General features: G+C 43.5%; 1 long non-coding RNA gene across 1 annotated transcript in view; it reads left to right on the top strand.

The window, feature by feature from the left end:
- The window catches only part of LOC107198550, a 108,875-nt gene that overhangs the window by 70,516 nt on the left and 15,033 nt on the right, over positions 1 to 23,326 (top strand). Inside the window, exon 5 of the long non-coding RNA XR_001519057.3 lies at positions 19,948 to 20,095. This is a non-coding gene — a long non-coding RNA (uncharacterized LOC107198550). The remainder of the gene's footprint in view (positions 1 to 19,947; positions 20,096 to 23,326) is intronic.

Consider the following 23,326-nt stretch of genomic DNA (forward strand, 5'->3'; position numbering starts at 1 on the left):
CACAGTGGGGACAGGACAGTGCCAGGGGTGGCACAGTGGGGACAGGACAGTGCCAGAGGTGTCACAGTGGGGACAGGACAGTGCCACCCCTGGCACTGCAGGGACAGGACACCCAGCAATGAACTCGTGTGATCTCTGAAATCACCGCACGACACAAACTCAGGTCACAGAGGGACCTTTCTGTTTGTCACACTGCCAACCTAGAAAACATCCAAGGGCTTCCTCCCCTTTGTACATCCCTAATGCTGTCACAGAAAGAAAAAAACCCCAAACCTGTGTTTTAATTCCAAACACAATGTACCTACATTTGATTTAACATCAGAAAATGCTTAAAAAAACATGCTTAAAAAATACCATACAAGTGCTATCTGGGGAGATTTCTTTCTCTGGTATGAATCATGTCTTTAATTTAGTCAGTTACTTTCTATTTATGTCAAGTCTATTAATATCACAACACCTGCAGTTGTCTTGATCCAGAAGAAAATGGACTGCGGAAAACAAAATCAAAATCTTTCCGTTGTAGTTTTCTTCAATAAGTAATGATAATGAACTCTGCTTGTTTTAAATATTGCATACATTTTTAAACTAGCACATATAATAATGCCCTGGGTATTATCTTACCCTTACAGATAAATGTTTTGTATTTTTGTAAGTACAGTAGCTGTAGCTCTTTCTCAGGCACACAGTCATGTTGGAAATAAACTGCTGAAATACATAGTGAGGGATTATGAAAATACTTGCTTTATAATTTAGATCTCACAAAACTATGAAAAGTAATTATATGTTTGTTTTGTGGACAGGAAAATAGCATTTAAGAACAATTACATGATCTACAAGAAACCAAGCTTTTAAAAATATTTTTATTTTCAGTCAATTCTGAAGCTCTACTCTTCACTAATATTCTTCTTGTTAAGAAAGGGAAATATATCAATATCAAATTGCAAGTAAGAAATGATCCTTTCAGGACTGCCAGGCTGTACAGGAGCCCCTGATGATCTGAGTGTCATTCCCATGTGCTGGGCAGTAGGATCTTGATGACCACTCAGAAAATCCCTGTTTAATACCCTTGCAAGCCTGCAGGGATTTTGCCTGTGCAGGCTCAGTAGTGAGAAAGCAAATCCAAAACAGAAAGCAGGGTAATCCCTATTTCTCCTAAAGTCAGTGGAAAGCATCCCTTGTTTTCAGTTTTAGAGGATTGGAGGGAGAAAAAAACCCCACCACAACAGCAACAACAGCAACAAAGCACCCAACTCCTGCAACCAGACTGTGAATTAGCATCTCATTTCCTAGTGGGCACCACTGAGTACATCTCACTTTGTTAGCAGTGTTTGTGCTTGTGTCACCCTAAAACTTCATAAAATTGGGATGATGTGTAACAGCAGATCAGTGCTGCTTCCATCCCAGATTGGTTTGACTTTGGCACCACGGGTGTTGTGCTCCTGTGCAGAGCTGCACACTGTGCAAAGCTGTGGAGGAGTAACAGCACTTTACCTCTGCTCCTCTGGAAAGAGAGGAGTGCATCCATGGAGACAGCTTTTTATGGAAGGATCCAGGATACACAATCCTCAGGACCCTTTCTTGGTTTTTTAAAACCAATTTATTCCTTCCACTTCATGGATTAAGTTCATTTCAAATAAATAAAACCAGCATCCAACTTTTGGATTTCAGTACTCTCAGTAAAAATACATGGAAATGTAGCTTTGTATGGAATTCAAGGCTCAGGCCTTCCCAGTTTCTTTTCCCTTGCACAGGTTCAAAATATTTTTCTTCCTCCCCTTTGGCTGTAAAGGAGAAGTGCATGCTTCTGTTCCCTTCATTTCTCCTCATTTGGACAAGTCCAGCTGCATCCAGGTATCGATCCCAAGCATTCCAGCACAACGAGCTGCTATGATCACAGTTCTTATTTACTATACTTAAAACAAAAGGTAAATGGGAAAAGAAGGGAGGGCCAGGTGCCAATTTTATTGTATCAAGTTTAAATATCCTTTGATTAGCTCATTACTTTTTTAGTTTCAGATGTATCATCAGAAAATTGTTTCAATAGTGAAGAAAAGCTGTTTTACAAAGAGATTTTATTCTGTTATTTTTGAGGCCAATAATGAAGTATTTCAATATTGAAAATGGAAAATACAAAATATAAAAATAATGTCCATTTACTTTTATTTGTTCAATAAATAAGAAATACAAAAAGGCAAGAGACAAAAGACTAAGCTTTTAATATCTAATAAGGTGATGTTTATTCTGTTTTGAATACTAGCAGGAAAACTCACTTATAAATCATTGTTAGAAGAATGTCTTGATAAACTTTTCAAGTGATTGTAGGAAATACTTTGGGTCTAAGACCTGTCTGTAATAAAACAAATTAGCCTGGGTAATCTCTCACCTGATCACAGTGTTTAGGATTTAAGCTTTGTCCAGTAGATGGCAAAAATGAGCAGAAATCATTTCTTTGAAGTCCTTATTTTCTGGGGAGGAGGGAGGGAAGGCAGGGCACTGCTGTATTTTAGCAGCAGCGTGGAGTTGTCAGGCTCTGGGTTCAGAGGTGACTGCAGGTACACCAGGGCTGTGCTGGGCTACCAAACGGGGCTGCTTTGCAGCAGCCTTGCTTATACTAATTGAGTTTCTTCAGCAAATCAGGCTCCTTGGAAAAAGGCCAAAGGCTTTTCATAATTGTATTGACAAGAAAATGAATATGATAAATGGTGTTCATTCAGCTGAGACAAGATTTATAGTTTTCCTCTGGCAAGGGATGAAGAGAAAATATCTATAATAATAGTAAAATTTGTTTTAAAGTTGTATTAGGTGATGTCTCAAAAGACTTCATTAAAATATTTCCAAATATTTTAAGCAGCTTCAGGTGTTAAGTGTAGTATCTTCCCAAAGTATCCAGTAATGAACAATAAAAAAAACAAACACACAAACAAACAAACAAACCGAACCAAGAAAATCAACTCCCTGGATATGAAAGTCATTTATTCTTCCTGAAAAATTGATATGTCAAGCTGTCAATGACGATTGCAGTACCACAGCTTGGGAAAGTTTCTTTGTATTTTGTATTTGGAACGTGTGGGCTCTGTGCTTTGTAGGTCAGTCCTGAACGAGCAGGTGTGGCCTGGCAAACCCTGAGTACCCAACCCACAGGCAGAAGGCAAAGCCTGGTTTTCCCTAACAGTGGTTATTCTCCTCATGTGATTTATTCTACTTCCAGGCTGCCTGGGTAAGATGTTGAGTGTTTAATGCTTTTTCCATACTAACGCCAGAATGTTGTCTAAGATCCTTAGCCTGGAGTCAGATATATCCATGGAAATTCAATTGTGAGTTCAGGGAAATATCCACCTTTTTGTTCTTTTCACTTAGTGTTTCTTACAGAAACAGAGCAGTCCTTCCCTGTGCTCCTCCCAGCTGATCCTTGGGTTTAGGGAATTCAGTTCTCTGTAAAAGAAAGAGGTTGCAATAAGAAAATGGGTTGGGGAATGAAATCATTTGGTTTACTCAGAGCTGCAGTCAGCTCGGTCACACCTGATGTCCATGTACCCATGTGTCTACAGAAAATACCTGTGTGTACAGGCACAGACAATGAGCTCACAGAGGAGTGACCTGCCAGGGACAGGGTTCACCTTGTGCTCATCTATAAGTTCCAGCTGAGCTGGACACTGGGCTGGCTGATCCTGTGCTGTGCCAGTTGTGGATTACCAGGACAAGTAGGACAATCTTTTCACCAGACTAACAATGTTACATATTTGTCCAAATTCATATCCTATTTCCTAACCAAATAAAATCATGGACAGTAATAAGTTGGCTTCTTCAACATTATTCTGATTTTGAAGAACTAAATTTTTGACTTGTGTGTTTTAACTATTCAGGACTAGGTACAAACTTGAAAGAGCCAAGCTGCAGTAGAGACTGAAGTTTCCTAATCACAAGAAGAGAATGCATTTCTCATGAAGCAGCAATCTGTAATAGCAGCTATTGCCCACTCACAAGGACTCAAACCTCAGTACCATTTTTTCACCTTGGATTCCTCTGAGCTTGAACTGACTACTCAGGTTAAGTTCATGCCTTAGCCAGATTCCTTGAAGCTTGTGGTTAGAAACCCCTAAAAATAATATTCTGCCTAAAACAAATTTATTCCACCTTATTCAATTTATAAAAGAAGCAATAAATTGCCAAAGTTTTTCTGTTGACCCTGGCTTTTATAAAATTTGACTTTAGTTTCCAGTCTTCCCTGGTCAATGCATATGGACTCAATGCTTCAAGTTTCCGAACTAAGATAGCAAATCATCCTGAATGTATCAGCAGCCTTTGCTTCTGGCTTGCATTTTGCTTGGAGAGTTTGGTTGTGAAGTTACTGTCCTTGCCCTGGAATCTGAAAAGGTGATTGCTTTCTGTCCCATGAAGCTCCACAGTGAGGCTGTGCACCCCTCTGCATGAGAACCCCCATGCACTGTGGGAGTGCTCAGCAGGCTGAGGAGTGGGGATGACTTAGGAGAATTAGTAGCACATCTCAGTTCTGTACCTTACCTGGCATCTGCTACTTTTGGAGGATTGACCATCCTCTCCTGAGAGTACATTGGCTACATTGGAAATCTACCTCAGCAAAAATGTAGCTGCCATTAGTGAGCTTTTAGAGGCATAAGATGGCATGGGTCATCTATGCCCTTGGAGAGTATCCTGGGTTGGTGAGATTTGAATTCAAATCCCAGTTTGTTACTGGACAGCTCTCCGTGGTGTGTTTAACTTGTCTGCTTGATTCAAAATGGGAGGAACTCCATAAAGGTGAGAGAAGCAAGGTCTAAAATACATTTCTCATGTCAGCCTCTTCCCCTGTACAGCTCAGCTGCAGAGCCTGGGGCAGGTGGCTGCAGGATGTAGGAGTGTGGAGCTGCCTCAGGCAGCAGCAGCCCATCCGTCTGTCCATCTGTCTGTCCCTCCATCCATCTGTCTGACTGTCCATCTGCCCACACAGTGCTGCTGTTACTTGGCTGGGCTGTGCTGGGCTTCAGCTCCATCCCAGAATGGGGTCAAACCACAGCACAGCTGGGCCTGCATGGCCTGGAGTGTGAAACCCCTCCTGTATGTATATATTTTTCTAAAAATCCATGGAGTTAGTTTATCATTTACTGTACTCTGTAATCAGCAAATGTGGGTGTTTGTCTTAGAAGTGAATTGCTGTTTTCAGCTCTGATGAAGATCTGACTATTTTGGTTATATTTTAGATGACAGCATTTAAGTGTTGATGGATCATCTCCAATGAGAATTCTTCTCTTCAGGGAAGCCAGTGAAGTGATCTGTTCTTTGGGAGGTATTCACTCACGGCTCCTCTGCAGTGTAATCCTCTGCCTGGCTTGTGATGTAAAAGTGCTGTGAGTTGTTATTGCTGAGCAGGGATGGATTTGGGGAATCCACAGCAGGACTGTGAGCTGCTGCAGCCAGAGCCACCCTTGGCAGTGCAGGGCTCAGGGAGCTCTTGTTCCCTGGCCTGGGGTTCCTTTCCTGAGCCAGGCTGGCAAAGGCAGAGACACCTCGTGTCTTTAACCCAAGGCTGTTCTGGCAGATGTGTTCCAGCAAAGATACAAACACCCGTGAGTGTTTGATCCAGGCTGTTGGCTGATAGGGATGGCTTCATTTTATTGATTCAAATTATATTCCAGCACTTCCAAAACATAATAGGACCATCCCAGCTTTACCCTAGAGCACTGCTGAAAGTGTTTACATTAGGTTGCTCTATTTTACTGCTCCCACTCATGTCTGCAACTGCAACAGGTCTCTGATGCCAGCAGTTTGTATTACACCCCAACTGACATTGCAGCTGATTTTGCTTTCTCAGTATTTAGAAAGGAACATTACCAAGTTTGTGTAGAGAAACCTCATTTATAGTTTGTGTAAACTGGAAGAGCCCTTAATGGTTTGTTTCATTTAAAGAAAGAAAATCGGCACATCAAAGTTGCTTTTACTGCATTCAGGCTGATTTTTAGGTCTGGAAATTGTGTGTTACACAGCTGCCTTTAAAAAAACTTCCAATGTGATGTTGCATTTGATCTGTCAGACATGGAAACAGTATCTGTGCAATGCCTAAAGCATTTATTTGTAACAAAAATGTTACACAGAAGTAACTTTCAGTTTTTGCAAAATTATTTTTGTTTCTTTTGCAAATGTACCATGTTGTAAGTGACAAAAACTTTTCAGCTATGTTCTTAAGTAAATTTGTTAAGATGAATAAGCAAAATAAAAATAAGCTTTGAAAATGTGTGAAAGATAAAGGCAAATCTTTAGAAGATCTAAAAAATATCAAATGTAGTCATGTTGATGATTCAGCCCTATTTTTCTTATGGTACTTGATCCCAGTGCAATCATCTTTTCCTTTTTAATTTTTTATTTTCATTTATTTCCATCAGCTTTCACCATCCTTTCTGCACTTAGGAAAAACATAACCATATTATTGGGCATTCATTCAGCTCAGTTGTTGGCATCAGGTTTCTAAACCTTGCTGAGTAAACCACACGAGTTGTTTTCAACCTGCTTCATTCCTAATTCATGCCTAAAGAAACCCCAAAAACCTTTGTAAAGAAACCTGCTTTCAACTGCAGCTTTTATGGCGTGTATGCAGTTGATAAAATTCCCAGCCCTAAGGTATTGGTAGCTCTTGCACATAAGGACCAGACAGCATTTTCTGACTCATGCTGGGATTTAATTGTGCAGCATAAAAGGGAATCTGAGCCCAGTGCAGATCTAGTAGTAAAAATTGAGCAGTAGGGCTGTGGGGCCTGTGGGAGCTGTGTCCTGATCACCCCCTTTGCTAAATGATGGGAGGGATGCTTAGGGCTGTGTGGCATCTCCTCAGAGGAGTGTGCCACAGAAAAGGGGAAGTGAGCAGAGAATCAGAGTGGGTTGGGCTGGAGGGACCTGCTCATGGTCCCCCAGTACATCCCCTGCAATGGGCAGGGGCATCCACAACCCCTCAGAACTTCTCCGTGTTTTCTTCCATGTACTTCATAACTGCTTTCCTAGGGCAGGATAGCATCTCCCTCAGCACAGGCTTGAGAAAAGGACTGGACTTAACCTCCTCCAGAACATTCTCAGCTAAAAGCAGAGGAAAAAAATGGAGATGTGGGAGAGAGGCTCCCCCCAGTATCTGTGGGGGTTTATTTTGCTTTCAAACACGCGCAAATGAACATCAGGCTCCCATCAGTGATCCCTCCAGTACTTAGGTGTGACTTTAGAGGAACTCTTCAGGTTTGCTGTTGGGGGTGTGACTGCCAGGATTTATCCCAGGCAGAGCCCTCTCTCTAGCCCTGCCTGTGTGGGAGCAGGGAATTCACAGGATGCAGCTGGCACAGCTGGACAGCACAGCTGGACAGCACAGCTGGACAGCACAGCCAGGCCATCACCCTGTTGGGCTCTGGGTGCTGCAGTAAAGCCCCACTCAGCCCCATTTCACACTCTCTGGGAAGGTTTCCTTGCCCCTTGTACAGATTTCAAGATACTACAACTGCTCAACACTGAATAATGGCTGTTGGCATTTTTAGCTTTTATCACCAAGTGATAGTTTCTGAGATTTCTTTTTCAATGTACTTCTGGAAAAGTGCTATAGGGATTCATTAATTCTGTATGATCTCTTAAACATACAAATTCCTGTAAAAGTACTGATATAAAGGAATTTTGCATTATTTTCAAATGCCTTCCTTAAAATCTTATTAGTTGTATTAAGGAAAATTGTAATCCATAATACTCTATGATCTTTTAAATTGTCTTTTAAGCCTGCGTAATTGTCTTGTATTTGTCAAATTTCAAATACAAAGCCTTGTATTTGTCTTTTAAGCCTGTGTAGACATCTGGGGGGAAAAAAAAACAAGTAAACCAGGTAATGATCATAAAATTCACTTTGAGTTCTTGAACAATGACCCTGAATTTTCCAATTCTGCAAAATTGTGTGACTCAGATAAAAGAATGTACTGTTACATGCCTTCCAATCCTTGAACTCAGTTTTCAAGTTTTCTTCCATACCATTCTTACAAGTAACTTAAAATCACAAAAATAGTTGAGATTCTCTCACTCAGCATGATTTTATGACTGAAATATTAGAAAAAAAATAGAAGATGCACAGCAAATGTCAGGAGATGACACCAGACAGAATGTATTCATTTATCTTACCAAGTCAGCCAGACCTCCTGTATGTGACTACAGCTTCTGGTGAGCTCCTCAGAGCTGATCAGAGACACATCTCAACTCAGAGTAGATTGGACTGGAATTTATATGATAATGATTTCCTTTTTAAACCAAGAGAAACACAAGGTGATGGCAAGAGGCAGAGGGGGGAAATAGAAGTGAGCATCTCTTTCTTTCCTCACAGTCCTTGTGGGAAGGCACTTCTTTTCGGTCTCTGTCTCAATTAATCCACTGAGAGGACTGCCACAAACTCTGCCCAGGCTCCTCTCATCCCTAAGAACTTCTGTTTCCACCACCTGGAGCCCTGGCAAACCTGTCTGAGCACCTGGCTTCCAGCTCTGAGGCCTCTCCCCTCTCCTCCTTGCCATGCCCTTGACACTGAGAGTTTCTGGCTCTGGCTGTGTAAGAGAAGACTTGGTGCCTCTCTACAGACAGTGCAGCTCAGCTGAGCTGGCTGCTCCTTTTTCTGAGAGGAACAGAACATAAAGCAATAAATGTAAATATGACTTCACTGTATTTTGCTTCCATTGGTAAGTGAAATTTAAATTTGTTTTAGAACAGGATTTTTCCTCCTCTTTCATATGCAATGATATACAGAAAATGCATGTAAAGGTATTGTTTTCAGGAATTTCATTAGCACCAAATGAAACACAAGAATTTCTGGTTAAGTCCTAGGTCAACTGGGCGTTTTCTTGCTATGTAAACCTAAAGGTACATAAGAATGTGATCTGACCCACATATGCCTCTGTCCAGTCTACACTTTGACAAGCAAATAGTGACTGAAGTGAGGTGCATAGGTGATTCTTCTCACCCACAGTGGTGATTGATGACATCACGTGCGTTCTTCCTGAGTCTGGACTACACCAATCAAGGCTGTTTTGGGTAACACAGAGATACTTCACACGTGTGGCATTCTTCAGGTGATGCAAATCAGCTGAAATTTATATGTGCCTCTGTTCTGTGTGAGCCCTGCACTGTTGTGTGCAGAAAATAACTGTGGAAATTACTCTGAAACAATCATTGGTCATCCGTGGGCTGCTTTCTTTTCATCTTCAGTTTAACCCAGGTTTGTGATGTCTATTTGTATCTGAATGATCCCTCCATTTCTTTTCTTTATGAGCTGTAAAGTCTGTGCCTGGGCTGAAGAGAGAAGAAGAAAAAAAGGGTAGAATTGTGTTTGGGGAGGGTGAATGTATGCAAAAGCTTCTGAGTCTGGATGCTGAATTCTTTAATATTAGGCTGGAGTAGAGACCCTTTTTTCCCTAGACTGGCATATAATGATTTCATATGTTTGAGTGCACAGCAGAAACAAACCCCAAATGCCTGTGTTAAGGTATAAAGTATGTTCAGTCCAAGGAGGAATTTTTCTGCAGTTGTGAAGAGGAACACCTCAGCGAGTGCCGAGCTGTGCGGCACAGACCGAGCCGTGTGCTCAGGGAGTGCTGCTGTGTCTTCTCCTGCTGCTCGTCCCTCTCTGCTCCTGTGCTGCACACAGCTCTCAGGTGCCTTTACTAATGTCATCTGCTCAGAAGATGGGAAGCCTGCTGCAGGATGCACTTAGGCAGGCAATTATCCTTCTTGGGGCTCCACAGCTTCTTGGCAAAGGCTCTTGTGTCTTGTCCATTACGGCTGGAGCCGGTCTGAGAGAGTGATAGTGATTTAAAATAAACAGCAGAGAGGAGGGAATTGAGAGAAGTTGGAATAGTGTAGTTCACCATTCTTCATCCTCAATATATTTCACTTTTAATTCTGTGTGTACAGGTCTCCTTGCCGTGTGTTTTTGGACTCCCAGTGGTACAGGAACGATGTTTTGATGCATCCTGGCACCATCCGTTTTTTTGTGTTGTTGTTTCTTTACATTTTAGTAAACCTCTTCTCTTTCATTAGAACAGGCTGACATAAAAATAATATTTTCAATATGCTGTTTTTATTTATCTACATTCTGTCATGATATACTTTGATGTAAGTTTTTAATTTTGCTTCAGCTTTCAGCTGCTATAGCAGTTACTGCTCAGGGTCAGCGAGGAGGTTAGCCACAGTAGCACAAAACAATTTCCTGTGCTCACAGCTCAGGTAGCATTTGGATGTGGATTAAATTTTACCACATTTTCCAGTAGCCAGACACAATTATTTCTAATGAGCTTTAAATTGCTTCCAGAACATGTATTTCAAAACTTAGTGTGGTAATCCATTCAGTGTCAACTTCATAAGATAACGGGTCTTCTTCAAAATTTTGGTTAAACGGATTCTTGCAGTCTAACAGGTATTTCTCAGCAACAGCTGAGCTTGGCAGAGGTGTGCTCGGTGCTCTGAGCTGCACTGCTCTGCCCTCCTCATTCCTGGAGTGGAGGTTCCACAATATATTGTGCTGCATTTCTAACTCATGTTTCAGAATGGCTTTCTTTCAGCAGATTTATCTTGGTGCTGGACACGCTTATTGTGCTGAGCTTTTATGCACATTTTGTGGTTGTGGAAGCTTTAAAAAAATCACTTTTTGAAGCTCTGTCTCATCCTCTATGATTCACATTTTCTTTTTTTGTCTGGGCACTTCTTTGCACTGCCTAGCATTCCAAAGGCCTGGAAAGTGTAGATTGAGCCATCTTTATGGGCAGTGGTGAATAATAAAAATAGGAAAGGGGAAAAGGCAAAAATCACTTTTTTCTCAGTAAATATGATACATTCTCACAACCTCTGTTTAATCTCACTGAAGTCTTTTTGTATCTTCATCTAATTCACACATGTTGAAATATGATTCAGGTGCTTTATTATCCAAAGCGCTTATTGGTTTGAAATGTAGAGCAAGCCCTGCTGCACTGAACCCAGCCATGAGGAAAGATCCTGTGTCACAGCTTCTCCTGTAAAAGCAGTGAAGGAGGAGAGCTGGAGGGAAAGCTGTGTGCTGGTGTCTGCCAGGGCAGGGAGGGAGGGAAGGGGTGCCCATGGGTGCTGAGCCTGGGGACGTTCCCTGCAGCCCAGGCTGCTGTTGGCTGCCTTGGAGCTTCCCTCTGCACAGACACCTTTTTCTTCCTGACCTATGGTTGTACTGAGGAGTCTTTCAGTAATTAACTTGTTAAATTGGCAGAAATTCAAGCCCTATTTCCTGTCCAGCAGTTTCACCAATATCTTTAAAAACCCCTTCCTTATTCCTATCAGAATTTTGTATCACCCCTGAGTCTCAGGGAGTTCATAATTTTTGATGTGAGTGACATTGCTGTTTAGTGCAGGACAAAACATTGGATTAAAGGAAGTTACTGAGAATTTTGAAAGACAATGTATTTTAAGGTAGTGAGATGCAATTTCTCCCACAGTAAAAAGGAATTGGTGCACGTTGGATTTTTTCATTTGATTTTTAGCTCAGTAGTAGTGCTGGGGCTTCAGTGATTAGTCTCTACAGAGTTTTTGTTTTGACAGGAGCTATGAATTCCAAACACAGTTTTTGAATTCAACACATCAAAGGTCACTTTTATGTTGATTTAATTTCTTTAAATGGTTTCTTTTAACAATAGGAGTTTATAAAATTGTATTTTGGTCTTCCACTACAGGGATTATAAATGTAAGCATATCCTCTGTAGCTGAGGAGTTGTTCTTGACCTGATTCCAAGTACCTCCGTAAATTAGTTTATGTTCAGTAGTATCCATCGTGTATAAAAATATTCCCCTGAAGCTCCTGCTAAATGTTACAAGTAGATCATTCTTTTTATACCTCCTCAGGCCCCGTAGCTCCTGCTTTGTTCAACAGCTGCTGGAGCACTGCCCTGTGCCTGACGGCAGCACCGCGGCTCCCTCAGCTGCTGCCCTGGAGAAGGGGATCCGTGTGCCCACAGCGGCTCTCCCTGGGCGCTGCCACATGCAAAAAGCAGCTTTTTCTCTGGCAAAAGAACCCAGGCTCCTCAGTTCCTCTGGTCCCCTGCTCCCCATCCTTCCTGCTCATCCAGGTTTTAATTACAGGGAGGGGTTTTCCTGGAGTAAGGAAAGCGATGGAACCTCCTAGAAATTGTGTTCCCAGTCTAAGGGTTCCTAAGTTTCTGGAGACAGGTATATATTTGTGTATATATACACATTTCTCCTTTCCTTTCCTTTCCTTTCCTTTCCTTTCCTTTCCTTTCCATTCCTTTCCTTTCCTTTCCATTCCTTTCCTTTCCTTTCCGCACCTTCCCTTCCCCTCCCCTTCTCTCACAGGTAATCAGATCCTCTCTCATGGGATTTTGTCAAAAGGTCAGGTTCATCTGCTGAAACTCACGGCCCTCTCCATCTGTTCCCTCCACTCAGATCTGCCTTATGTGGAAATCATGTCAGCTTTGGCTTCTTCAAGTTGAACAGGGATGACCACTTTGACGATGGACTTCAGGCCTGTGTCAAAATGCTGCTTTCAGCATCCCACAGTGACCTGCTAGTAAGCAATTCCTCATCTTGGGAGTCTTTATGTGAAGTATGAAATAACACCACCACAGGCTTTGTGTTGGTATAATGACAGGGATCTAGAACTGCTCAAATGCAGTGTTCACTTCACTTACTTGAATTTATTGATATAATGACATCTGAAATACAGGTATGACTGAAGTGCCATGTGAAACAGGAGCTTTTTGAGAACTCTCACTAGGCTTGTAAAAGAGAGAAATTCAATTCTTTTTTCCTTTCTCTACTTGCAAACCCATTTTGTTGCCTGCATGCACTGTAAAGCATCCTCATATATCCAGCTACTCTGCAATTAGTTTCAATCTGTAAATTGTCACTGCACTGTGTATTCCCCATAAACTAGAAAACTTTAAAATTAAAGTACACCATGTTCCCACTTCTCCACAGGAAAACAGCAGATCTTGCATAATATCAGCCTGAATTCAAGCTGTGACTTTTTCTTTGTGACACTCTCAGAGCTGTCCTTTTCTTCCAGGAAGGGACAGACCTGGGGTAGTTAGAGATGGTGAGACCCAGGTTTATCTTTGCCACATAAAGAAAGCCCATGGAAGTGGAAGGTCACTCTCAGTTAAGTCAGTGTGTTGTCTGTACTGTCAAACATGCCTAATGGGCACATTCCCAGATATCCAACGCTTAATTACCTAAACAAGAATCCTTAAGAGGAAGATGATGGTTGCATTGGGCTGGTGGGCTCAAGCAGGGACCTTTGCCAGCACACATTCTGTTAAAGCAGCTCACTTAGGCACCAAAAAATTCTCTCTCTGACGTGGCTCGGGTTGTAACAACTCTTGGTGAGGTTTCATGCAGGAGGCAAGTTACACCCAGAGTCCTGGACAGAACCATTCCACTCTTCCTGGACTGGGACCTGTGGCAGATGGCAAAGCACTGGAGTGGGTTTGGAATATCCTGAGCTTATTATTTGAAACTAATAGCAAGTTATATCCAATGGTAAAGCTGAAATCTGCTGAAGACAAGAAAATATTTTGTCTCTCAAATTATTCTGATTTATTAGCTCGTTCAGAATTTATCACATCATCAAATCTGTAAGATCACTCTTCTGTCATCTGCTAATGTTGTTTATATTAGTCAGTGGTAATATCAGTATTTTCTGTGAATGTGTACTCCTTTTTTCAGTAATATCCAAAACTAAGCCACACTCATAACTCATTTTTGGAGTGTCTGACTCAGGATCATATGTGTTCCATTACTAGTTTAGAAGTCATGTCTTAATCTTTATTCTGACCTCAGTGTCTGAGGGACTCACTGCAGCAGGTAAGAGCTGCTTTTGCTTGGCTAAAGAAAGAATTTAAGTATTTAGAAAGCTCAGGTTTTCGAGGCAGCACATTCATGAGTATCTTAAAAATATATATATAAAAGGGACAATGGAAGATGCTAAATTTTGATGTTTGGAATTTGGAAGATGCTTGGATTTTAAATAGCTAAAGAATATGACTCTTGGTTACTGGATAAGTTCTTTAAACCTGTAGATTTTTACAGAGGGTGTTTTTATACAAGCCTGAAATGTTTAACTTATTAATGTGCTTCTCCTGGAATCATACTGAAAACTCATGCATTTGTTATTCAGAAGAAAAATATTAATTTGTGTATAGGTATCTGTGGGGTTTTGTTTTATTTGATCAGCATAGCTGTTGTGTAAATAATGCTTGTTCTGCACAGCTGTGATGTGATTTGAGGAATGCAAAAGTATCTGACCATGGAAAAAAGAAACCAGGTACTCAGTACTTCCTGAAAACACTTCAGGGGAGAATCAGAGCCACAGAAGCACACCTGGAGTGTGGTACAAACACAGCATCTGACTGCAGTTCACTGAATTTGCTTGTACTCTTTAGTTAATGCTTGTGAACCAGAAGACTGTCCAGTAATTTGGGGTTTGGGCTGTGGAGTGCTAGCCTAAAGTAATTTGGAATATGGAGACGGAGACAGCATTTGAGGGAAGCAAAAATAAATCATGCGGTTACATTTTGGTCACCTTGAAATAGCCTGAAGTTTCTGACAGGGAAGCTGTTCAAAACCTGTGAGATCCACCCCCCCCCAGGAAGGCAAAGATTTAGTTTCTTTGCATTGTTAAAGTGAGAGGCATGGGCAAGAGGGAATTCCATCCCTCTGCCTCCGAGGATGGGCCCTTTGAGCCCAGGAAGAAATTCCACCCCAGACCCTCGTGGGGTGGCAGCCCAGAGCTTCTGAGTGGGTTTGAGCCCCTGGGGTTTCTCTTTCCCTTGCTGTGTCCCTAGTGGTCCCTGACCTTGAACTCCATCCTTGTTCTGTCCCTCCAAACCCATCTCCCTGCCTCTGTTCGGGGCTCTGTCTCTGGATCTGAGTTTGTTCCTGTGCAGAATAAATGGTTTCCTGAGCAGAGCCCATCTCGGTGTCCTGTGCCAGTCCCTGGTAGCTGGCCTGCCTGGACATGATCCTGCAGCCCCTGAACACAACAAAACCCTTCAGTGACACTCATTGAGCTCTTGGAGAAGGAACAGGAGCGCACACCATGGGCTCTGCAGCAGCTCATCCTGCAGGGAGGCACCGAGAGGCTCTGGGCTAAATAAACAGCCTGGGGCTGCAGGAGGGGAGCCACTCCGAGGGGAAACGGACAGGGAAGAGCTGAGCAGCAGCATGAGGAGCAGTCAGGTCATTCTGGTAGAGAACAAAATCCATCTCCCCCGTGTGCTGAGTGCTCTGGCACAGCGATGATGGTTCCTGCCCATGGCTGGCTCCAGGGTATTCCTCCCTGAGCCTGATCCCGCTCCATATCCTGCACTCCTCTTCCATGGGAGACATGGGTTATGCACATTTCTATAATTCACTAGCACACCATGTTTGCTTTAAACATCTCTTTGAAACATAAACTGAACTAACGTAAAAGGGAGAGAAGAATATGTTGAAGCTAAAAAAGCTTCAGCTTCCAGGTGTTCTGTTTATTTTTCCCTCTCAAAAAGTGCTGATCTCTCACTCAAGGCAGGTAAGAGGAATACGAAAATTACGTCTTTCCAGTTTTAACCTCAAACTTTTGTGGTGTAGGCATGTGGGAGTTTAATTTTGAAAAACTATTGATTTTTTTAGGAACACCTAAGAAAACTTATATTCTGCAGAATTCCTGATATTCTGCTGAGAAAAGTAACAACAAAAACGTTAACAGTTCACTTTTTTCATAAGCTCTAGATTTGCTCATCCAATGCTCTCCTTCAGTTCATCTCAATATCCTTAAAGCACAAAAATAGATATAAACATACAGGACCAAAGGAGAGTGTGGAGTCTCCACCCTTGGAGATATTCCCAGATACTGGAAGGAGTCCTGAGGAATCTGTCTGGTGCTGACCCTGGTTTTAACAGGAGGTTGGGTGGATGATGGTCTCATTTGGTTTCTGCCTCCATCTTTCAGATCCTGCTGTTCTTTTTCACTTGTTATCATGTTAGCTCCCCAAGAATGTTTGGTTGTGTGTGCATGCCTGTGCTTATTTCCCATTATTAGTCAGCTGAAAAAGGCTTCTTCTTGTTTGTTTTCTTTTTAATTTCTATGTTGCAATGACAAAGTGATTATTTTCCCTTAATATCATGTATTAAGAATTGATATTCAAGTCAGCCATTAAGTTCCTCATTTGTGTTAAAGAAATATTATTTTCCATACTGCTGCAATGACATGTCCAGAAGAACTACTGGACAGTTTATAGCTCTTAATGTTGATTTCATTTTAATCATCTCAAGAGTCTCACCTGTCACTGTGTTTTCCTAAGTCACTCTTCTATATGTTTTATCCCTTTTAAAAGGTTGTTATTTTGGATATAACCAATTATCCGGCAATCAAATATAAATTTATTTCCTCTGTGTTATTTGGCCACATGTAATCTTGTGAGTAGATCCAAGCATAGCCTTTTTCACTGAATTGTATCAGTGCCACAAGAACATCTCAGAATAGTAGGGCTCAGGGCTATAAGCCATGTGAGGGGGAATTGTGTTTTAAACTGATTAGAACGTACAAGTCATTTTCAGAAATGTTTATAAAAATTAAATAGCTGTCTTTTTATTTTAAAAATTAAATACCAGCAGATCACTTCTCTTTCACAGAAAACAGTATGTGATATTTTCCTCTATTCTCTTTGTGTATGTGAAGCCTTTGAGACTCTCACTGCTGTCAGCTGTAGGACAAACATTCCCCAAATTCTTTTTCCTAAGGAGTGTTCACTCTGTTGCTGAGTAAAAACCTTTCTTGATTCCCCACTTTATAAGGAATATGCATCCCTTCTGAGGCACCTCACTGCAAATCAGCTGTAATGGAAGCCCTCATCCCAGGTTTTATTGGGAGGATAAACACTCCAGCAGTTCACTTCTAAAGTGTTTACCTGGCTTTTTCACAGCTGACTCGGTGAATCAGAGCCTTTTAAGACAGTCTGCCTGGCATTTTGTCACTAATCTCTGCAAAGCTTTTCTAATTCTCATGTGGTTAATAGTATGGGATGCTATTCATTGAGGAAAAAGTAAAACATTTTTTCTGACTTGCTGCCTAATTTAGATATTAAATTGCTAAATCAAATTACTTTCTGGGTTTAGTCTCAAAGGCAAATAGAGCCAGTATTGAACTGCAAGCAGTTGATGGACAAAGAAAATGCCACTTAACTCCTTCTCCTTGCCTTTATGTGAAAACCAAACCAAAATATTTCAATTTGCAGAGATTCAACAATGTCATTAAATTGCTGAAAAACAATTTCCCTCCAACAGGTTATTGTCATATTGCTGAGACCAAAAGGCATCAAGTCCTCTGGGGTCTTGTTGCCTCTTCTAAAACAGTATAAGCCATTCTAAGACACATGCTCAGCTAGCAATTGAGTGAGATGATGGCTGATTGGAATTGCATACATGAGGCCAAACCTCACAAATAACAGAAGTGCAGGTAAGCTCCGAATGAAATGAACACCAGCTAGCAAAGGAGAAGCCCAAGGGACTGGGGACTGGTGCCACAGTTGCCATCAGTGCCCTCTGGCCATCAGGGAGGTGCTGAGTGCTCCTTTTGCCTGAGGAAGCTGCTCAGGGGCTGCTGCTCCCTGCTGCCACAGCCAGAGCTGGAGGTGGTGTTTGTGGAACCTCTACCTGCTCTCTTGTGATCCCAATGATTCGTGCATGGAGGATGCAGCTGAGTGGACCACAAGTGAGAGGCATTGTTTGACTGGATTTTTCCTGATTATAACAAAATTTTTCTCAGTTTCCTTTATAATTCTATCTTTATTCTGTCTTCTCACCCATTTTTCTGTCCATGACCTAGAGCTGGTAGCTCCTTGTTCCTCCTGTTTGTTGTATTTATTTGATTGGCTTGTCTCACTAAGATTTAGTGAGAATGCTGTTCTGCACAGGGTTCCACATGCCCGAAAGAGTCATTCAAGGGAGTTTTCTTGACATTCCCTGTCTGCAATCAAAAGGGAAAATGAGCACAGGGAAGCATATTTGATATATAGTTATGGGAAAATTTAAGTAGCTCTTAACACTCATATCAGATTCTCATGAGCAAATGATAGCGTAGACCTGTCTGCTGTCCTGCTAAAATCACTTACTGTCGAGTGTAAAATACCTACTTGCACAGTATCAGCATGTTTAGAACTACTGCTGTTTTGTAAACTGATGATAGTGATTTACTTTTTATTATTCAATTTAGAAAGAAATAGAGTTAAGCACTGGTTAGGAAATACAGCAGAGCCCTCCTATGAAATATGTATTTTGAAATCTCTCACTTGTTGTTATTGATGGTGATTCAATTTCACCATGAATAACATTTCTAGTTTATATGCAGGACTGATTTGGTTGGGAATAGGACAGTGCCAGGCTCTGCAGCCTTGGCTTTGGCAACACTCGCAGCTTTGAGCTCAGCTCTGTTCCAGCAATGTCCTGCCCTCTTGCCCTGTTGGGTTCAGCCCTCAGAAGCTCCTGGGTCCCCTGGAGACAGAGCTGAGAGGCTCCAGCTCATTTTTGTAAGCTATTAGGTCACTCCTAGCTCCTGCTGCTGAGCCAGCTGGTTGTTTTGGAAGATCAAGCCTAAGGAGACCACTTCTTCTCTGGCTGTAAATGTCCCTTTAGTGTTTCCTCCAAAACACCCTTTGCAAGATGCTGTTAGGATTTGGATAGTGAAGGGTTAATAGTGTCAGCACAGAGCTCAAGGAGTTAAACAGACACAGATCAAAATACTCCAGTGTCTAGAGGGATGTGTTTAAATGAACACTGCAAGGTTGGCAGGCCTCCAAATTAGCATAGTTTAAAGAATTCAAGGTACATTTAATTGGATCCTTCTAATCCCTTTTCCCTTAGAATGAGCATTTGAACAGTTTAATTCCTTTTGCAACCCCCACATCCCTTTCTCCAGTGACCCATCTAAAATAAATACTGTGAACTATAAAAGGCCTAGAGAAGTTCCTCCTGAAGCCAGTGGCAACAGGATGGAGCCCTCAACACTTTGCTCATGTGGCTGGGATGTTTGGAATCGCAGAGGGTATCAGGGCTATGCTTGGCACCCAGCAGGTTCAGCAGCTGCCTGCACAAGACGCTCCAGGGGTTGGGATGGAGTTGGCAGCTCATTGTGAAATGAGTGGGTACAGGGTGGGAGCTGGAGGCAGCACAGGGGGCTGTGTCCAGGTGTCTGGGGAGTCCCTGGGGTGCCAGGTCAAGGAGGTGGCAGCTGGGCAGGGGAAGGTGCCCCACTGCTTGCAAGAGCAGGGCAAGGGAAGCATGCATGAGAACCACAGGCCAGCATGCTGCTTTTAATGTATTTAATAGCCTTTAACCCACTCTAACTGCTAGCTAGCAAGTGGCCTAACTTGGCTGTTTGTGATGACCTTTTTGCTACCTTTAATGGCCCTTGTTCAGTTTGGCACCTGGCATGAATTGTAGGCTCCTTGGGGCAGAGAAACACTGGGAAACCCTTCTTGAGGAAAGCCTGGAAAACAGCTCTATTTGGTTTAACCTTGTCTGCTCAGTAGGCAGATCAAGACAGAATTCTAGTTTCCAGGAATCTGCAGTTTTTTGAATGTGAAACTGAATACCAATAAGATGTCAGCCCTCATCCTGTGCTCCCCAGAGGGACCCCGGTGTTCCTGGAGTGGTGACTGAGGCTCACTGCAGTCACAGATATACCATGGCATGGTATAACATGGATAACCAGTTCCCCAGCAGCAAAGGGGCTGTAGTAAAAACTGCCTTCAAAGCTGCTCAGCCCACGTGTCAAAACGAGACTGGGTGATTTATCGCCTGCCCCAAATAGATTAAACTTTGAGCTCTTGAAGTTCTGTGATATGTCATTATTAGTTATTTTTTACAGAAACAATTTCAAAATTGTTTCATTTTTTACCTGTATACAATTGTTTCCTCCAGCTGTTGTGCTGCTTTAGACTACATTGTCACCTGCTTCTTCAGGCACCTCGCTAAAGAAGACATTAAGACCCTCACAGGTAGAGACGTTTCACAGGATGGACAGAGATCACTCCACTTCATGCAGCAGAACCCAGAAGTTCTACAGCAGGTGAATTCACAGTCTTTTCTGAGGGGTATTACTATATTTCTGAATTCTCCTGGGTTTTGGGGTACTTAACACCAGGTAGTGGTGGCTATTTAGTGACAGAACAAATCTCCCCACAATGGGATGCAACCCTGAGTAGCTTCAGCAATGTTCTCATGACAACCAAGCATTGAAGTTGTTCTTTAGCACACTGAGCAGTGTAGGCTCTGTACTTGGCTGTACAGCATCTTACAACGGGGTGTTTCATTTTGCTGATAAAAAGATGTGTGTGAGATCATCAATACATTTCTACAGATTAATGGGAAGAAAGTCTCTAAAGTATTTTAGGAGGAAGAAGAAGAAATTCTGGCATTGAACTACACATTTTGGTAATGAAATGTGTAAATTGAATGTCTGTATGCTGTCAAGTTTGAATATTTTATTTTGCAGTAGATGATTCAGTGGGATTTTTTCTATTAAGGTAAATACAATAGAAATTAAATCTTATGCTTCTGAAAAGGAAGTGGCCTCTGAGTAGTGCTTAGGAGAGATATGCCCCTGCTCAACTCCCTTAGGTTTTCACAGCCCAGGTGCATTTACAGGGAGACCAAGGTGTTCATAGCTGTACATCTCCACATTTGCTCCATGCCACATGCCCTTAAATTCTCATTAAAATATTTGAAAATTCTTATTTACAGGAATCTAATGCAGTTGCAAAGCTGACATTTAAGGAGGTGTGTTTCACAGGTCAGGAGGCTTTTAACAAAAACAGAAATTAAGTAAATGCAAATGGGGAGTGTGGTCATTTGTGCTTCCCTGCTAGGTGGGTGTCATTTGTAAAAAGCCTGGCATACAGTCTCCAGTCACTGTTGGCATTTGCTTGCTTTTCTAATTGAAGGTGAAAAGGAGCTAATGGTAGCTAATATAATCCTGGCACTATATTCCGAGAATATTAATGGTGTTTTATTATTGACATCATTACCAGAATAGGATGATTCCCTTGTCATATTACAGATTCTTATGTTTTACACACCTGACAGGGATTTCCTGGAAGCAGCAGGCAGCGTTTGGGGCTGTTGGACTGCTCCACACTGCATCTCACGTGCAGTGATGGAAGGGGCAGGGCAGCAGGCTGGGCTCTGGGCTGCCCTCCATCTGTGGCAGCCCTGATGTCATACTTTGTCTGTTAATATGCAGTAATCTCTCACTTCACAGCGTATGACTAGGCAGTGATCTGTCTTTATTAACTTCAGATTCTGCGGAATACGTTATATTTATTTTGAATGCAGCCTTTCACATACTCTTTTAAATATTAATGACTGGTCTCCAGCAGTCAGCATAAATATGATTTGCATTAGCACTAGTCATATCATATTGAGTGCCTTTGATGTCAACTATTGAGGGTACTAATATCTGACATCATCTCCCGAGGTCACTGACAACTTTGACCTTTATTCTCATGCACAGTTTCTTTAGTCTCAGAAGCTCTTTTGAATTGATTTGAAATTTTGGCTCTTCCCTTTATGAGGCAGTAAAATTGATAATTATTCAGATGGGAACTGAGCACTGAGCGAAAAATCAATTCCACCCGCTCTCTGCTGCGTATAAAATTACTTCTGAGTCTGCCGGACTGAACGGATGGCCAAGGTAAAAGCAGCAGGCAGGAATAGTGGAGAGGATTAGCTGGACGAAACTAATAGCCTAAAGGGATGGCTTTGGAGATGAGGGAGTGTGCCGGTTGGGGGTTATTATTAGCAATGATGGGACTCATTGATCATATGTTTACATCAGGTTTCCATTGGGTTATAAATCAGCCCTGAATAGAAACGGAACCCAGGGCCTGGTGCGCTACCGGGGGCACGGCGTATTAGATTATTCTCACTTTCACACTCGGTTGAAAAGTGAGACATTGATTATTCATTGGCTGGCCATTAAACACCGGGTTTATGGACAATTTGACTATCATGGAAGCTAATGAACAAGATTGTTGCTTCCTAACCAGGGGTTTCAGTTTTCAGGACATCTGTTTGGGCTCAGTAATGCCTAACCCTGTTAAGGAGCAGGTCACAGACGCTTGAAATCCTGCGGCCTGCTGGCAAACTGTGCTCGGCTTTGGAGCTTTGGCAGCTCGGTACCCGCCGCTGCAGCGCTGGGCTCGCAGCCGGGACTCGGGGCTGCCGTGGGGCTCCGGCAGCAGCCGAACATGGACCGGCCCCGCTCGGGCCCGCAGCGCCGCGTGTGCCCCGGGCGGCCGGGGGCTCGGCCAGCGCCGGCTCCGCCAGGTCCGGAACGGCCCGGCCCCGCTCTGAACGGCCCGACACTGTGTGGCACAGCCCTGCACGGCCCGGTCCGGCACGGCCCGGTCCGGTCTGGCACGGCACGGTCTGGCACGGCCCGGTCTGGCACGGCACGGTCCGGTCTGGCACGGTCCGGTCCGGTCTGGCACGGTCCGGTCTGGCACGGCCCGGTCTGGCACGGCACGGTCCGGTCTGGCACGGTCCGGTCCGGCACGGCCCGGCCCGGTCCGGTCTGGCACGGCCCGGAGCTGCCCGAGGGGGCCGGGACCTGGCGGCCGCCTCTCCGGCGGAGAAGGGCAGTAGATGCGGGCCGGGCCCTGGGCAGCGGGAGGGGCCGGGGCTGGAGCGGGGCGGCTCCGGGGCCCTCCCGCAGCAGGAACCGCAGCAGGAACCGCAGCAGGAACCATCGCACGCCCAGCCGCGAGTGCGGGTGTCCCCGCTGGCCCCCGTCACCGCTCCGCGAGTCCGGAACGGCGGCATCACCATCATCACCATCACCATCATCACCATCATCACCATCACCATCATCATCATCGTGGCCTCCACTCCGTCCTGCCCGGCCGGACGGTGCCGCCGGACACCGGACAGCGCGGGGTGGGCGGGCCTGAGGCGCTCACGGCCCGGCCCCGAGCAGCGGAGCTTTGCCCTCGCCCCCCTCGTTCCTACCGCACTCCCCCACGTGTGCCCCGCAGCAGCTCGGGGCTTTGATGGGTTGGCGTGACTGTACAGAGAGGGAACAATAGAGAACATGGAAGTGAAACAGCTCCGGAACGCTCAGGAGCAAGACTCCGCATCCCTGGGAAGCCCGGCAGTGGCTGGTGCCTCTGCTCGGGTTCTGCCGTGTCCGGGCTCGTAGCCCCGGGCGAGCAGCCTGAGCTCCATCCGGACACTTGGTGAGGGGATCTTACAGACACACCGAGTTAACGTAGGAAACAATTTGAGATGTATGGGTAGAACA

This window comes from Parus major, unplaced genomic scaffold, assembly GCF_001522545.3.
Source record: "Parus major isolate Abel unplaced genomic scaffold, Parus_major1.1 Scaffold189, whole genome shotgun sequence".
Classification (NCBI taxonomy): Eukaryota; Metazoa; Chordata; class Aves; order Passeriformes; family Paridae; genus Parus; species Parus major.